Here is an 18976-nt window from a genome sequence, read left to right as displayed (position 1 = left end):
ATCAGGCAACAAAAAATAAAAGGTATTCAAATAGGAACAGATGAAGTCAAATTATCTCTGTTTTAGATGACATGATTGTATATTTAGAAAATCCCATAGTCTCAGCCCCAAAACTCCTTAAGCTGATAAGCAATTTCAGCAAAGTCTCAGGATAGAAAAATCAACGTGCAAAAATTACAAGCATTCCTATACACCAATAATAGACAAATAGAGAACCAAATCATGAGTGAACTCCCATTCACAATTGCTACACAGACAATAAAATAACTAGGAATACAACTTACAAGGGATGTGAAAGACCTCTTCAAAGAGAACTACAAATCACTGCTCAAGGAAATAAGAGAGGACACAAACAAATGGAAAAACATTCCATGCTCATGGATAGAAAGAATCAATATCGTGAAAATGGCCATACTGCCCAAAGTAATTTATAGATTCAATGATATCCCCATCAAGCTACCATTGACTTTCTTCACAGAATTAGAAGCAACTACTTCAAATTTCATATGGAACCAAAAAAGAGCCCATATAATCACGACAATCCTAAGCAAAAAGAACAAAGCTGCAGGCATCATGCTACCTGACTTCAAACTATACTACAAGGCTACAATAACCAAAACAGCATGGTACTGATACCAAAACAGATATATAGACCAACGGAACAGAATGGAGGCCTCAGAAATAACACCACACATCTACATCCATCTGATCTTTGACAAACCTGACAAAAACAAGCAATGGGGAAAGGATTCTCTATTTAATAAATGGTGTTTGGAAAACTGGCTAGCCATATGCAGAAAACTGAAACTGGACCCCTTCCTTACACCTCATACAAAAATCAACTCAAGCCAGATAAAAGATTTAAACGTAAGACCCGAAACCATAAAAACTTCAGAAGAACACCTAGACAATACCATTCAGAAAACAGGCATGGGCAAAGACTTCATGACTAAAACACCAAAAACAATGGCAACAAGAGCCAAGATTGACAAATGGGATCTAATTAAACTAGAGGGTTTCTGCACAGCAAAAGAAACTATCATTGGAGTGAACAGGCAACCTACAGAATGGGAGAAAATTTTTGCACTCTACCCATCGAACAAAGGGCTAATATCCAGAGTCTACCAGGAACTTAAACAAATTTACAAGAAAAAATAACCCTATCAAAAAGTGGGCAAAGGATATGAAGACACACTTCTCAAAAGAACACATTTATGCAGCCAACAAACATACGAAAAAAGCTCATCACTGGTCATTAGAGAAATGTAAATTAAAGCCACAATGAGATATCATTTCACACCACTTGGAATGGTGATCATTAAAAAGTTAGGAAAAAACAGATGCTGGAGAGGATGTGGAGAAATAGGAATGCCTTTACACTGTTGGTGGGAGTGTAAATTAGTTTAACCATTGTGGAAGACAGTGTGGTGATTCCTCAAGGATTTAGAACTAGAAATGCTATTTGATCCAGCAATCCTATTACTGGGTATACACCCAAAGGATTATAAATCATTCTACTATAAAGACACATGCACACATATGTGTATTGCAGCACTATTCACAATAGCAAAGACTTGAAACCAACCCAAATGTTCATCAATGGTAGACTGTATAAAGAAAATGTGGCACATATATGCCATGGAATACTATGCAGCTATAAAAAAGAACGAGTTCATGTCTTTTGCAGGGACATGGATGAAGCTGGAAGCCATCATTCTCAGCAAACTAACACAGGAACAGAAAACCAAAAACCGCATGTTCTCACTCATAAGTGGGTGTTGAAAAATGAGAACACATGGGCACAGGGAGGGGAACATCACACATTGGGGCCTTTCAGGTAGTGGGGAGCAAGCGGAGGGATAGCATTAGGAGAAATACCTAACGTAGGCCAGACACGGTGGCTCACGCCTGTAATTCCAGCACTTTGGGAGGCCGAGGCAGGTAGATCCCGAGGTCAGGAGATCGAGACCATCCTGGCTAACATGGTGAAACCCCATCTCTACTAAAAATACCAAAATTAGCCAGGCATGGTGGCGGACGCCTGTAGTCCCAGCTACTTGGGAGGTTGAGGCAGGAGAATGGCATGAACCCAGGAGGCAGAACTTGCAGTGAGCCGAAATGGCACCACTGCACTTCAGCCTGGGCACAGAGAGAGAAATACCCAATGTAGATAACGGGTTAATGGGTGCAGCAAACCACCATTGCACATGTATACCTATGTAACAAACCTGCACGTTCTGCATATGTATCCCAGAACTTAAGGTATAAAAAAAAAATTTTTTTTAAGTACTATAGGAGTGCATAAGGTAATTTGCTAGATTTCGTGATGTTTGTGATAATTGTCAGCTTTAAAAATTTTATATTTTGTTATGATTTCTTTACTTATTCTAAATACATATTCACTTTCATATCTAGAAAAAAAAAATAAAGACTAACGTGGTGGTCATCAGTCATCAGTGCTATTCTAGTTACCCTTCTAGGCATGTAGTACATTTGCACTTCTCTCGTCCTTTGATATTGCATGCGGCCAATCAGGTGTTACTCTGGCCAATAATGAAATAAATTGAAGAGACATGGATTCCTTTGAGCTCTAAAAGCTTTGAAAGCTAGTGTTAAAGTGTTCTGTGTCACCTCTAAATAATGAAATCCTCTTTCATCCAAACCTGTATAAAAATCCTTCAAACAAATCACATGGATCAACAATGGCAGAGAAAATTTCTCACAATGCATAGATACAGCATAACTCAGATACAAAGTAAAATAAGATACTATGAGTTTCCAATGGCATGATAAAGTAAATGAGTAAAGATATTAATGTTTGGGAAACCAGATTTCTCCCTGAATGAAAAAGAAGATACAAATAACTAATAGAGAAAGAACCCTGTGTTGTCTGATTTAAAATAGAAGTCATGTCAATACAAACTTTTATTTTGATACATTTTGAGCTCTGACCTCTGCAAGGGCCTGGAAGCAACAGTAGCTTAGTAGAATGAAAACATTTAGTTTTAGATTTTTGTTTCTAAATATCATTCCACACTCAGTCTTCTTAAAGAAACTAATGATTCTAAATTTGGGGCATTTAGGAGCACAAGATGAGCCTAGAGCATATTTTTTCCGTGTGTCATAAAAGAGAAAAGAGGTTAAAGACTGATCGAGTCAGAAAGATATAAGAGCTGTCTTAAAGCCAAATCTGGAATAATCTGAGCAAAGAATAATGATAACCATAAATTATGTGTGTGTGTGTGTGTGTGTGTGAGAAAATATATATATATATTTAAATCCATGTGTCCAAAGTATTACTAAAGAAAGGAGGTAGGGGAGAACATCTTTATAGAAGAATGTCAGCTAATAAATGTTAGAATTAGAAAACCACAAATTTAATAATTGATTCAAGCAAAAGTCATCAATGGATGCTAAAAGCATTGGGTGAAAATTTAAGATACAGGATACTGACATATTCTCAGAGTATCTCCCACATAGATTGCCATAAATTGCAAAGAGAAAAAAAAAATAACAAGGAAAATATCTAGCAAATGTCACTTTAGCCAAGTAATCAAATTTCACATCACCAATTTGGGACAAATGTCTCTTGATATGATTCACAGTGCTTAGCATCGTTTGTGTTATAAAAACTAGAAATGTATTCCACCCACTTACCACTACAGAAAGAACAATTATTCAGAATTATTGCAGAATAATTAATCAGAATTACTGCAAAATTCAAATGACATAATCCATTTGAAAAGGAAGCAAGTCAACATGACAAAAATCCAATGTTCTAAAGCCAGTTCACTGAAAGTCAATTAGATTAATGACTAAATGCAAAAATAAATCTATTTACCAACTTCCTGATATTAGCAACTTACAAAAGGGTTGTTTCTTTTTAACTTTTGTTTTAGTTTTAGTGTATATGTGCAGGTTTGTTATATAGGTAAACTGCGTGTCATGGGGTTTGGTGTGCGGATTACTTCATCACCCAGGTATAAGCATAGTACCCAAGAGATAGCTTTTTGATCCTCTCCCACCTCCCACCCTCCACTCTCAAATAGGCCCCAGTGTCTGTTATTTCCTTCTTCGTGTCCATGTATTCTTGTTACTTAGCTCCCATTTATAAATAACTTGTGGTATTTGGTTGTCTGTTCCTGCATTAGTTTGCTTAGGATAATGGCTTCCAGCTCCATCACGTTGCTGCAAAGGGCATGATCTTGCTTTTTTATGGCTATGTGGTATTCCATGGTGTGTATGTATCATATTTTCTTTATCCAGTCTACCATTGATGAGCCTTTAGGTTGATTCTATGTCTTTATTTTTGTAAACAGTGCTGCAATGAGCATATGTGTACATGTGTCTTTACGGTAGAATTATTTGTATTCTTTTGGGTATATACCCAATAAGGGGCTTGCTGGGTCGAAGGGTAATTCTGTTTTAAATTCTTTGAGAAATCACCACAGTGCTTTCTACAATGGCTAAACTAATTTACATCCCCACCAGCAGTGTATAAGCATTTCCTCTTCTCTGCACCCTCACTAGCATCTGCCATTTTTTCACTTTTTCACTTTAATTTTTTCACTTTAATAATAGCCAAAAATTCTGACTGATGTGAGATGGTATCCCATTGTGGTTTTGATTTGCATTTCTCTAGTGATTAGTCATGTTAAGCATTTTTTCATATGCTTGTAGGCTACATATATGCCTTCTTTTGAAAAATGTCTGTTGCGTCCTTTGCCCACCTTTTAATAAGGTTGCTTGTAAATTTGTTTATGTTCCAAAGGGCTTGTTGCTTTTAACTCTTTGAATAACATTTCATTAAGTATGAGATAATTTGTTACAGCAGAAATAGGAAACTAATATAGCCATTCTAGGCCAGTTTACAACTAATCTGCCAGCCGATCCCAGATGCCTGAGCAGGCCCAGCCAATATCAGGCAGATGATAAATCACTCTAGTCAATATAAATTACCATAAAATTTATAAATGGTTAGAAGATACACATTTTGGTACATGTAAACTCTTTGTAAATTTGTCAAATTGGTAATTCATTAAAATTTTTAGCAAATTAACCAAAGTAAAAAAAAATGCTTCAAAAACATAGTGCTAATTTTTTTTAAAAAAAGAAAAACCATAGTACTAATAAATATTGTCATGCATTTCACTGCTGAATTGATAAAACTAAGTAAGATAAGCATAACAAATACAAGAATTTAATGGCCACTGTTGCGTTGGTTTCTGTACAGTATGATTAATTAAATATAGCTGAAGCAGGTATAAAATATGGAATAATGCAATCCAGAGAATCAAACATTATGAGTACTAGTAAGGCATGAGGTATAGGATTGTGTACATGTGCACACACCTGTGTATGTGTATGTGTATGTTTCACAAGATGGCTACAAAAGTCTTCAACTCCTGTTATAATATGCGCCAGTTGCCTGAACAGCTAATAATCAGTTTAGGAATCATATGGAGAAGAACAGAAAAGGAATTACCAAAAAATATGTCAAGAAAAAAAGAGGAACAGGAAATAAGAAAAGTGGACATTCAATCTCTGGAGAGAAAACAAACACACAGGTGATTGTCAAACCATTAAGAAATAACCCTAAAACAGATTACCAGTCTAGTGACTTGGGACCCTGGATATAGTCTGTGAAGACTGAAATATAACAGCATCAGCATGAGATGGTTTCTGGTAGTGTGAAAGCCACCCTCTCCCAAATGAAGGCAGGAAAAAATGATTTCATGAGAAGATACATCTGCTAAGAGCTGAAGAATCTTCCTTCATCATTTCATGCATAAATGTGTCCACACACAAATCCCGAATGGCAACATCTGAGTATAATATCCAAATGGGGCGCAGTGGCTTTGGAGTCAACAAATGTTTCAGTCGATACACTGCAGCAGTGGTGATTTGTGCCCACTCATCCTTGTAGATCTGGGAATTATTCCCTTTTGTCTTTAGTGATGTCATATGACATTTGGTCGCACAATTAAATCTGAACAGATCCAAAACACAGTTTGCTCGTGTTTTTATGGAAATGTTTTTATCTGCAAATGGTTGATGTTTTTTCCCAGTATCTTTTGGAATGAAGCCTTTGACAATTTCCAGTGGGTACACTGTCAGGTATTGACAGCAAAGTTCCAGTGCTTTGTAAACTTTTCCATAAAACACTCTTCAGATATAGTTATTTAAATGTAGTCATGCCAGGGATATCAATTTACCACTTCTTATCCAAAATCAAAACGTCTGAATGGGTAAAGAGGAATATGATGGGGAAAGACAAGAGTTGGGAAGCAGAAAGGAAAAATGTTACTGTATTAACATCAAGGTTCATGATACTTGTAATTCTTGATATATATTTAAACATTTATATAGACTGGGCTAAAAGCATCAATAATTTTTACTCTTCAGGTGAAAAGGGTCTTAATTAGAGCAATTTAGATACTGCCCAAGAACAATGATAAGTGGTGCAAAGATAAAAATCTGTGGGTTATCCTGAAGTAACATCTTCTAAATTGATATCACGATTTCCTTTTATTTCAGAAATGTAGCTAATATATGAGAAACTTTCTCAAAATAGCTAGCTGGGTGACATTAGGCAAGCAATCTAACTTCTCTGAGCGTTAATTTTAAAATAAAGAATGAATCATAGGCTCTCTTCTACCTTCTACCTGTACCATTTTATAATTGAGTGATAATTGAATTTATTTTGATATGACTTTTTCTCCACATATGTTTTAAACTCACACTAACCACTATTGCTTATGTTCTTAGAGTAGTTTTAAATGAAATTTACCCAAAGATAGGAAATTGCTAATTTAGTCATGATTTTTTTTCTCAGCATACTTTCTTAATTTCAGTTTTTTCTTTTTTTTTTTTTTTTTTTTGAGACGGAGTTTCGCTCTTGTTACCCAGGCTGGAGTGCAATGGCGCCATCTTGGCTCACTGCTCACCACACCTCCCAGGTTCAAGCGATTCTCCGGCCTCAGCCTCCCAAGTAGCTGGAATTACAAGCATGCACCACCACGCCTGGCTCATCTGTTGCATTTTTAGTAGAGACAGGGTTTCTTCGTGTTGGTCTGGCTGGTCTCAAACTCCCGACCTCAGGTGATCCCTCAGCCTCAGTCTCCCAAAGTGCTGTGATGACAGGCATGAGCCACTGTGCCAGGCCAGTTTTTATTTTCGAGTGTGTTTTGGTTCATAATAAAAATTATGAATTTACCAGATTTCTTTAAAAGATTGATGGTACATGATCCTTACTAAATGTTTTGTGTGACAATCTATAGATACCTACAATAATGCCTTGCACTTAAAATGTGCCCAACCAGGCAGCTCTCTCTCAGCCCTACAACACTGCTCTCACCCCCCTGACATGCTCTCACCCCTCCAACACATGCCTTCTTGAGAAAATAAGGAAGACAGTGAAGAACTAAGGCACTGTATCCACTCAATTATTAAGTGTATCCTTGGCACTAGCTAGCTAAGTGAATTGGGTCCTTCCCCAAGTTAGGTAAGTGCTTGCTACCACACACAGGAGAGAATACACCTCTCTTGGCAATTTAATTGATCTGAGGCAGGGCCTAAGTATCCATTTTTTAAAGCTCCCCCAGTGATTCTAATGAGCAATTAGGGTTGAGAAATGGTTGAGAAATGGACAAGCTTGAGGTTCGTGACTTTTCTAAGCATTCAGTCTTCCCAACAATCTGGATATGGGAGAGGTGTGAGATTGGGATGTTTCTCACTGGATCCTGGCCCCATCACAAGTCTACTGCATTTTGGGTATTCAAATGGTTCTCTATCTCCTATACTAGCTTGTAAGCTGCTTTCAGAGTAGGTTCCTTGCCTCATACATCACTGTATCCCCTACAGCATCTACCACATGGCTTAACACCTTCACGCTTCGTTAATCATCTTCAGGTTAAAATAGAAATGGATATTGGGAATTCTGATATTTGCAGCCCAACTACTGTAGGTGTTTGGATTCGGTCAACAGGGAAAAGACCAAGTTATTTGCTGTACGAAATAAATTATATTTTGAAACCCCTGGCCACAAAAGATCAATCATATTTTAAATAGTACTGATGAATCTTCAGAAACAAGGCAAAAGTTCTCAGTTATCAGGTGTCTAGAATATAATATTACTTGAAAACAGTTACATCATTACAGGCCCATTTTTCTTTTTCAAATAGTTGTGTGAATGTTTGCAAAGGTATGGGCATTTTTAGAATAATACTAGCAGTATTTCCAATTATTCAGCTATTACTATGTTCCTAAATGGAGAAAGTCATGCAGTAAATATTGAATGCCAACTATGTGCAAGGCACTCTCTGCTAGGTGGTACGTATACAGTAGTGACAGGACAGCTTTTATGGAGCCTGCATTTTAACACACAACTAATTATTCAATTACATTTTAAATGAGTGCTATGAAAGAAAAGTAGAGTGATTTGAATATATAACAGATCTGACTTAGCCATGGGGTCAAGAAAGTGATATTTGAGCTGAGTGTTGAAGGATTCATAAGAATTAACTATGGGAAGAGAAGGGACAATATTCTGGCACAGGGACAGCAAATGAGAAGATGCTACAGTCAACAGGAGTGTGAAGCCTGCAAGAAAAAAAAGAAGATCCTTATGACTAGAGCTCCGAGAGTAAAGAGTTGATAAGAGACAACTCTGGCAAACTAGTCTATCCATCAGTAGGACTTTATTAAAGTTTTAGAATTTACCTTAATAACAGGAAACTATAAAAGCTAATGAGGAACACAGTGTGACACATTTTTCAATCACCCTGACTACAGTGAGGAGGATGGATGCAACTGGGAGTGGGGGAAAACTGAAGGGAAGAGACCATCAAGAAGGCTGTTTAAGTAATCAAGATAAAGAGATTGTATCTACAACTAGTGGGGTGACAGTGGAGATGTAGAGAAGTAGCCGCTTCAAGAAATACTTAAAACTAACATCAACGGGACTTGGTAATCAAGTGGACATAGGGATGAAGGAGGAAAAGGAAGAAAAGCTGATGCCCAGTCCCCTAGCTTGGACTACTGGGCAAATTGCATGCTGTTGCAGTTCGCATAAGGAACATATGAAAAGGTCTACCATTGAGGAAAAAGTCACAAGGACATTTAATTGATGACAATATACAGCAATGGCTCTGTTCCTGGCACTGTTCTAGGTGCAGTGGACATATAGATGGTACATAAGATAGATAGATAAATAAGCTGATTGATAGATCATATCAAGTCTGTGAGATAGATTCTATACATTCCCCAGTTTACTGATGAGGAAACAGAGTCCCAGGGAGTTAAGTTGCTCAGTCATACAGTTAGTAAGTGCACAGTCCCTCAACCACTGTATTCTGCATCCTACTTCTATTGAGTTTTAGTGGGTTTATCAACTAGTGGATTCATAGGTCTGGAATTAATAGAAGCCTGGGTTGGAAAAATTGTAGCATAAGAGAACATAAGGTTACATTTCAGAATTAAGAACATTACTTGATTCAATTGATCCTTGGAGACCAAACACTCTTTATCCAGAATAAAAATGTGAAATGGAGCAGATTAATGTTGGAGCTCTTCCCAAAGGATTTTCTGTTTCATTACAATAAGGACCTCAATACTTCTACACTTCACCTATAGCAGTTTCCCCCGTTTACAGGTATGCTGTGGGTTCAAGTAAACAGATCTCAATCTCAAGTTTCCCTTATAATTAGTTCTGTGTCTTTGGAAAAGTTGCTTTAGCAGTGGGAGACTCAGTTTCTTCATCTATTAAATGAGGATTTTTTTAAAAAACTGCTTTTACACTTACTATGATGATTATATGATATAACATAGATACTAGACTAGGCACTATATTTAAAAAGTGTTCCCTATTATGCTATCACTCTACAAGATGAAAATATTATAACAAGGCTATAATTATTTGTCTTATTTTACATTAATTGAATTATAATGCAGTTGTAATAGAACATAAGCTGAATAAAGGAGATAAAATAGTCTCCACTCAGCCTTCCATTTTTGGCACCTATCCAAGAGCCTTAAAGCCAGAAAGGAGGATGTTCAGGAGAATGGGGAAGTGTGTGTGACTACCTTAATTCTTACACTCAAATATTAAGAGCATTTAAAATTCTTTGTGCTAAAAAACTGGATACATATTCCACCCACTTACCACCACAAAAAGAACTTAGAGCCATGAGGGCTGTACTAACTTGTACCACACCATTTTATCTGAACTCTTGTGGTAACATCAACCTTTCATGGAGGAGGAGCAAGCAGGATTTGTTAAACAGAAAAAGCAAGAGATTCTGCAGGAACTTAAGTGCTTTTAAAGCAAACATTTGAATCACAGCAACAGAAGCTCACTTTTTTAAATTGAGGCTTTTCATTTTACCTTCCATTGCATGTTTATTCACCAGCATGCTGGAATTACGAAATTTTCAAGTTCTTATTTAAATGCTTGATCAGTACTATGAACCCAGTGCTATAAGAATACAGACTTTTAAAAAATAGAATAAATTCCTTAATATACTAAGCTTTGACAACTGAAAAGAATTTTGTTAAAATGTACTAGCATTTTCTCCATTTGAAATGGGAAACACATGGGAAAAAGTGAAAGTTGAGGAACTGGAAAAACAAAAGTAGGAAAGGATTTATTCATTAAGATGAATAAATCTTAGCACAATGACTACAGCCAGTCTGAATCATTCTTCCTTTGCATAAACATTCTGGAGTTGTAATAATGGCTCCCACCCTCAATACCAGCTTGAAAGAAAACGAAAAGAGGTTAACTTCTGTTAAGTACTGACCTTGTGGCCAGTTTCTCGTAACACTTAAACACAGATTAACAGAGTGAATTCATGTAATACTTTTTAGCGATTTGAAAAACAATCTGTTTTATAAAGTTGAAATCAATCATATGGGTTTATATGAGCCCCCACTATTAATAAGCTTTGTATAAACTACATTTTTTTAATTTTTTTAATTTTTATTATTATGGATACATAATAGTTATACATATTTATAGGGTACATATGATATTTAGATAAAAAGATATAATGTGTAATGATCAAATGATAATTGGGGTATCCACTACTTCAAGCATTTATCTTCTTTTAGTTAGGAGAAGTAAGGTCTAGTGTTTGGCGGCTTAATAGGGCAACTATAGTTAACAATAATTTACTGTATATTTTAAAATAACTGAAAGAGTTGAATTGGAATAAACTACACTTTAAAGTGACAATACTTGCTACTAGTTGGATAACTAAAAGTCCTGAATTCTTGAGCAAATTTCCATTGTCTGGAACCATAGGTTTCAACCTACAAAACCTGCCAATTATGGGTGGAAGGGATTTCTGCCTTCCGGACCATGAGGAAGCAGGAGAACTTAGCCCAAGAGTAACAGAAAATGGGCAGGAGCTATGTGTGTAATTGATCTTTTTAGAGCTGACTTTCAATTAATGAATTATTCCCATTAATGTGAAGCAACAGTAATAATAGCCACAGAACACAGGCCCAGGAGTGGAACCATCCAAATCACCAGTTTCCTCTCTGCAAAGTGATTGGAACTAAACCATTGATTTTTCCAACTGAGTGAACATCCAGGGGTTCTTAGATTTATCAAAGGAAGGATTATGCTACAGGGAGAAAATACAGGTCATTCTTGAGCTGTTTAATTTTAATTATAATTTTAAAATGTTTTCTACACCAACCTTGTATTGCAGGTTATACTGTAAATGCTTCATCAACCTCTCATTTCCATTAAACCATTTTCAGTAGAACAGCCAACTGCCATTACTTCTCGATTTGCTTTCTTATGACTGCTGCCACTTCCATCCCCTAAAATGTATCAGGGAAGAACTGGCTATGGCTTTATTCCTTGTGGGTTGTGTTTCAAGAGCTCCTTTATCTGAAGGTCTGAAAGCCCTACCAGAAAAATATCCTTATAATATACTTTCTACAGAAAAGGAAAAGAGCAGTGGTGAAGCACTTAAAATATCAAACAGTGGGTATAAATCACTCAGTACCTCATCCCCTTTTTGCTGATGTAAAGTCCATAACCATGGCAACAAGGATTAGAAATAGCAACCTATGAAAAACACTGGGTTTATTGGAGCACATGGAAGTTTTAGTTTGGTTTTCAGCCAAATCTTGAAGAAACAAATCTTTGACTAATACCTACATACTATTTTTATCACTTTTGAGAAGTAATGTCTAAATTATGGATTAAGGGGAAATCATTTTTTTCCACTTAATAATCAAAAACATCATAAGCTGATATTGCAGGTAGGGAACATTAAAAGGCTCTCCTTGCTTGTCCTCCAGTCTTCTAACTCTAGACTCCCTAATGTAGGTGTTTGACAACAAAATATTATCAATTATCTGTCCTGATTTGTAGATTTAGTTGCATGTCGAACTCTGATTTTTTAATTGATATCTCTCTCCAACATACAATTTTCAGACTTTTATTATTCACAGGCAAAACAGGTTTGCCTTAGATATGAAGAGAGGCCTAATGATAATTTATTCTATAAATTAGATGTTTCCCTATGTTTATTAAGCTCCTTCTTCAATAAGCAGTAAATTGTAAAGCTCAAGGATTCAGCTTCAAAGATAGTATACTAGAGGGAGAAAGGATCTGTGATCAGGAAAGTATGAGTGTGATGAGACTATAACCCACGAGGGGCTGACATCTCTCCCCATTCATCATTCCCATCTTCATTTACTCATCCTTCAAGGCCTCACTCAAAACACATGTCTTCTATGAAGCCCTCCAGGTTTACACTTTGCAGTTGATCCTTATCATTCACAGATTCAGTATGTGCGAATTCACCTAGCAGCTAACATTCATTTGTAACCCCAAAATCAATACTCACTATGCTTCTGAGGTTATTCACAGAAATGTGCACAATGGCACATTCCCAGCTGAAGTCAAACAAGGCAACATTGCCTTCTTGTTTTAGCTCTCATATTATAAACAAGTACCCTTTTTGAGATCTATGTAATGGCATGTTTTTCGCATGTTTGTCCTTTTGTTGGTGATTTTGTTGTTTAAAGGAAGCCCAGAGCACAGTGCAGAAGTGCTATGTAATGATCCTGAGCACAAGGAGGCTATAATGTGCCTTACAGAGAAAATGTGTTCGATAAACTCCAGACATCAGTTGTGCTGCTGCTGGCTTGTGAGTGCAATGTTAACGAATCTACAATGTATATCAAATATGGTGTTTTTAAACAGAAACACACATAGAACAAGGTTATTAATTGATCAGTTGACAAAAAATGTTGTAATCAGAGGATCACAGGAACCTAACCCTGCATTTCCCCTAGGAACAATGCTTAATTGCTGAAGCAATTAGCTTCAGTATTCCCTAATTCATTGATTCTGACAACTTTGTAGAACAGAACTACTGAAAATAACAATAATCAACTGTGGTTTAAACTCAGATTGCTCTCATTTAAAACTTGTCTCTACCCTTATTATACACAGCTTTATATTCTAACTGTTGGTATTATACCGCCGAGGTCTTTTTTATTTTTGCTTTTTTTTTTTTTTTTTTTGGTGAAACACAGTCTCGCTCTGTCACCCAGGCTGGAGTGTGGTGGTGCCATCACGGCTCACTGCAACCTCCACCTCCGAGTTGAAGCAATTCTCCTGCCTCAGCCTCCTGAGTAGCGGGGATTACAAGCACCCACCACTATGCCCAGATAATTTTTGTATTTTCAGTATAGACAGGGTTTTGCCATGTTGGCCAGACTGTCTCAAACTCCTGACCTCAAGTGATCCACCTGCCTCGGCCTCCCGTGCTGGGATGACAGGCATGAGCCCCCATGCCCAGCCTGTTATGTGCTTTTTTTATATATATAAATAATAAAATAATAATAATACCAACTCAGTGATGGAGCTCCCACTATGTCGAGGTACTGAAAGCTTTAAAAACATGCCGTTTGTGGGTGATTCATTTCCCAAATTAAATGGCAAGCTCCTTTTCTTCAGGGACCTCATCATTTTTAACGCGTAATATTGTTTAGCACACAGGCAGGACCATAAAACTTGTCAAAAAATTAAAGTGGTTTTGTTGTTTTCATTCTTGTCATACATTTCATTAGGTATTTTTGAAAAGTGACATTGTCCAAGTAAATTTTCCATCGTGGTTAATAATTAAACTGATAATCGTATTTTTCATCCCTATTATGTATTGACCACTTACGATTTTTAAACAATGTTTAGTGCTTTATATACAGAATCTCATTTTAATCATTAAAACCACACTATTAAACTGATACACAGAAAATTTAAATAGCTTTCTAAAGTCATAGCTCCTGAGGGATAAAATTGGACTTGAATGCAGAGGTTCTTACCTGTTTCAGGCAAAGGCCCTCTTAAAATAAGTTTCTTAAATTTCCTGTAAAAGACCAGTTATAATAATAATTAAAACTTAAAGTGCTTACTGTGGGCCAAGTGCTATCTAAGCAACTTTCAGAGATCAATTTATTTAACCTTCACAACGGCTTATAAAATCGATATTATGATCTTCCTTTTATAGGTAAAGACCCTGAACCCTGAAAAATTGAAGTCTGCTCAAGGTCACACAGCTAGACAGTAAGTAGCAAAGCCAGGATTCAAACACAAAATACTCTGTCTCCAGAATCTGGCCCTTAACCATTTCACAACACTGCTTTCAACCCATGGATATACTTTCTGAATCTGTTATCATATAATGACAAAAAAGCAACTCTAAATTTATTAAATATATTAGGTAAATTTACATCTCATTAACCATAAAAGCAGCCATATGTGTTTGAAATATAGGAGTAAGTGAATGTGAGAGAGTTGTTGTTTATTCTACAGACTATGGTTGGTGATGAAACACGGTTTGGGTCCCTCTACCATTGGCAGAGATGTGCTTCCAACTGAACTAACCTCCTAGCATCAGAACCACTGGCCACGGTTATTGCCACTTTCACAATTTTGAGGTTAGACAGGCCCAAACTATACTCAGCTCCATCATTTACTGCTATGGGATGCTAGGCAACTAGCTCACCTTCTGAAGTCTCATTTTTCCATACCTCTCTTCAAAATGATATAATACTATCCAGCTCATAGACTTGTGAGAAATAATATAAAATATATAAAGAACCCAGCACAACAAATAGTAAACAATCAATAAACATAGGTTCTGACTCCAAGAGACACTTACTCCTCCTCTACCAGATTAGGGCACTTGGAGATCAAGGTTAACTCAAATCAAAGAGAAGCTCACCCTTTGAACCCTGAGATTTGAACTGCTAGCCACCGACGTATTTCCACAGAAACAGCTCCTGTCCAACTAGAGAAAGAAAGCACTACCCAGAAAACCAGGACAAATAACCCAAAGAAGTAGCATATTGTGGTGGTTAACCATCTAATTTTGGAATTGAAACAGCTGAGTTTTCATCCAAGCCATGATTCTAGCTGCTTTATGGCCTTTTGTAAATTACATAATTGATCTAATCCGTGTGTGTGTGTGTGTTTTGTTTGTAAAACAGAGTTCCTGTAATGATTATCAAGCTAATATTTCCACAATCCTGGGACATGGGAGGTGGTCATGTTGAGTAACAGGGGCTGTGTGTCTGCCACTGTCTGTATTCTGTCCACTTTCACCTTCAACAGGGAGCGAGGTTCCCCCTTTGCACCTACAACCACATGCACCTGAATCCCCCATCCTCTCTCAGGACTGTTGGATGATAGGATGTCCACAGGTGATCCAGGATTGAGGAAATCGGCACTCTATGTCCCTTCCCCATCTGTTCCCAGTCTTCACGTACCATGAGAACTCCTTCTTCCCCTTCCTATCTTTATAATTCCACTCCCTTCACACCTCCCTCTCTCCAGCTTCTTCTGCATGCCTCTGCTCCCTTCCCCCAACCTCGAGTCTAATTTTTGGACATGAAATTATGATCTTTAAAAAGGCAGCAAAATCTTTCTGTCTCACACTTAGGCTAGAGATTTCTTTGAGCATTTGTTTCTGCTTCCACTGGAGACTAAGGTTATTCCTAGGATACCAATAAGAGAGTAAAAAAGATCAATCAACAGGAAACAAACAGATACATCCCTGCCTCCCACATACATGTATAGCTGTAGGGTAAACGCATCTAATAGCAATAACTTAAGCATACCCTGAGAATGACCTTGTATGGCAGAGGTACCTGAATGTGTTCTAATCTAAGGGATCCATGAGTGGCCAACCCAGAGATTCCTTCTTTGTCTATGAGGAACATCTGAGCCCCAGCCCATCCTGTGAAACACCAGCCACACAGCAATTCGAGGCCTGACTTTTGGGTTGAATTAAGGTTGCCAGGTGAAGGTTGTTAGGGAAAGAGTGCTAAGTGAAAATGCTTTATGATCTGAAAGCAGTTGCAGTTCTTCTGCCCAGCCTGCCACTACTGGACTCTCTCCGCTGTATGAAAGTCTCCAATAAAATCCCATGACTCATTTGCTGGCTCTGGGTCTCTTCTTCTGTCTGTTGAACCTGGTGCCATTTCCACAGGGGTCAATAGGATTTGGGCTTGACAATATCTAATCACATATATTCTATAAAAGCCTGCGACATGCTGGCTGCAATTCTAAATGCTGGGATATAGTCCCCACCCTCAAAGAGCTTACATGTTCTTTCATCTTCTTTTTTTCTCTTTTAAGAGACAGGGTCTTACTCTGTTCACTCAGGCTGGAGTGCAGTGGTGTAATCACAGCTCACTGCAGCCTCAAATTTCTGGGTGCAAGCGATCCTCCTGCCTCAGCCTTCCAAGTAGCTAGGACTACAGGCATGTGCCATTATACCCAGCTGATTTAAAAAAAAAAAATTGTAGAGACATGGTCTGGCGATGTCAGCCTCCCAAAGTGTTGGGATTACAAGCATGAGCTACCAAACCCACAAAGTCACCAAACCCGCAAAGAATAGACTGTAAGCAAGGAAACAATTTAATGTATTTATTTACCTGTTTGTTGTTCCTCGTTCTCTTCCTTACAAGAATAAATAATGTAACTTGTACATAATATGCAAGTTACTTTTATAAAGAGATAATATGACCATTTCCCCTGACAAAAAAATAATAGCTAATACTTACATTGTGCTAACTACAGTGCTCAGTACTGTTTTAAGTACTTTATATGCATTAATTAACTTAGTATTCACAATGACTCCCTGAAGTAGATATTCTCCCCAACTTACAGATGAGTAAATTGAAGTATTGAGACTTTATAAGATTTGCCCATGGGACAGAATAGATCGTGTTCACTAGATCTATGGCTAGATACTCTGCACCTGGATTTGTGTTAATATGCTCCAATTGAGATACCACTTCTACCAAAGTGACAGCAACTGGAGCGACTTCTTGGTTGGGTTTGCAGGAATTCAGAATCATCTTCCAGGATCCATCAGATTTTTGTAGGGCTCAGACTCATGATTTAAATGAAGATATGATGGAGACCATGATCTCTGCATCTTTTAGGTCTTTAAGGATGGCCTTGATCTCTGCCATTCTCTCCCCTTGATTCTTCAATATTATTTTATATTTACTATTTGGCTAGGGTGGAGGTGTGATTTGATAGGCTTCCAAGTGGCCTTCCTCATGGTGATAGAGCTTACTGCACAGGTCAAGGATCAATGTGTTCCTTCTGCCAATTTTCAAGTATGTGCATTCCAGTTATACATTTAAGTATCAGGGAAATGACTACAAGTGGGTGTATGGATATAGCTGATTCATTGTGAGCTGAATCTGAGCCACAGTTGCATTTTATTATCTGCTCCCTATATACTCCACTCCAACAGGGAGCCCAGGATAATTCTTTAGGTCCATAAGTATCAATGTCAACTCAGACCCATATTTAATAATTCAGTAACCCTCAAAATGTTTTAAGTGTTCTCCTTTTACCAGTGTAGAGTTATTACCCAACTACATGGCCATAGGTCTTTTCAGGGATAAACTGGAAGAAACTTTACTGAATACACTTGCTATAGGGTATAGAATCCATTCTTGTAAAGGACCTCGACTCTCATTCAGTCAAGGGGTTGCAGATATGCAAATTGGGTCAGGTTCAGAAATCGACTTTTTATTGGGGCAGCTGCTCTCTGTCCTTAGACCACTTATCCTTGATTGTACAGATCAGGAACTACCCTTGTTGGATGTCTACCTGTCTTTCCCCTAAGGATGCCCTATCCTATTATTCATCTCCATAGTTCTTCATGAGCCTGGATCCCATGATTGCCATTCCAAAAACTTGTTGCTCATTATGATAATTAATCCTGTCTTGCATCTGGCAGTTAAGTAATACCACCTGGCCTCTACTAGTTTGGCATTTTCTCATGACAACTGCTGTCAGTGAGATAGAACAGCATCTCCTGGAGTGAAGAAGAGAACCACCGGTGAGCTTCTCAATGGCATGGGTGCCCCTCTCACTAGCACATTCCTCATCCCGTTGGTAAACACAAAGATGTCTCTGCAGAAAAATGTCAGCTGGTGTGTTTTCCAGCCCTATTTAGTGTCATTCCCTATGATATGCTTATTTATCTAAGCCTTTTGATATCCACTTCACATTCTGCCATGGTACTTCTGAGGTTTCTTCTTCATTTAGTTGACCATCGCTTTTTCTAAGAAAACAGTGTTTGCCATAATCTCCCTGGGTTCTTGCCAAGGTATAAAATCTGGTATCACAGGAGGGTGCTCCCATACAATAAAACCTTAAACGTTCTTTCCCTGCTTTTCTAGCATTTATGCACTACTAATGATCATGTGACTAGTGTTTGTCTCTTGGTACATAGCTCTTTTCCTCCCTTAGCAGGCCCAGTACTTTCCCAGCTGCAGTATGTTTTAAGTTGATTCTAGTTATCAGTTTGGAGGTTAGGAGGGAGGTGAGGATTGACCTGGGGACAGGAGGAGAGCTTAACATGTTACATGGGCAGAGACTTCTGCGTCATCTTCTAGTTAGGCAGGGGACAAAAGTCAGCAG

At 37.6% G+C, this 18976-nt stretch overlaps 1 long non-coding RNA gene across 1 annotated transcript in view; it reads left to right on the top strand.

Moving 5' to 3' along the window:
* The window catches only part of LOC126931254 (uncharacterized), a 76344-nt gene that overhangs the window by 42454 nt on the left and 14914 nt on the right, over positions 1-18976 (top strand). The window contains exon 2 of the long non-coding RNA XR_007717807.1: positions 14535-14590. This is a non-coding gene — a long non-coding RNA (uncharacterized LOC126931254). The remainder of the gene's footprint in view (positions 1-14534; positions 14591-18976) is intronic.

Source organism: Macaca thibetana, chromosome 11 (genome assembly GCF_024542745.1).
Source record: "Macaca thibetana thibetana isolate TM-01 chromosome 11, ASM2454274v1, whole genome shotgun sequence".
In the NCBI taxonomy this organism is placed as follows: Eukaryota; Metazoa; Chordata; class Mammalia; order Primates; family Cercopithecidae; genus Macaca; species Macaca thibetana.
This window is presented reverse-complemented; position numbering and strand designations above follow the sequence as displayed.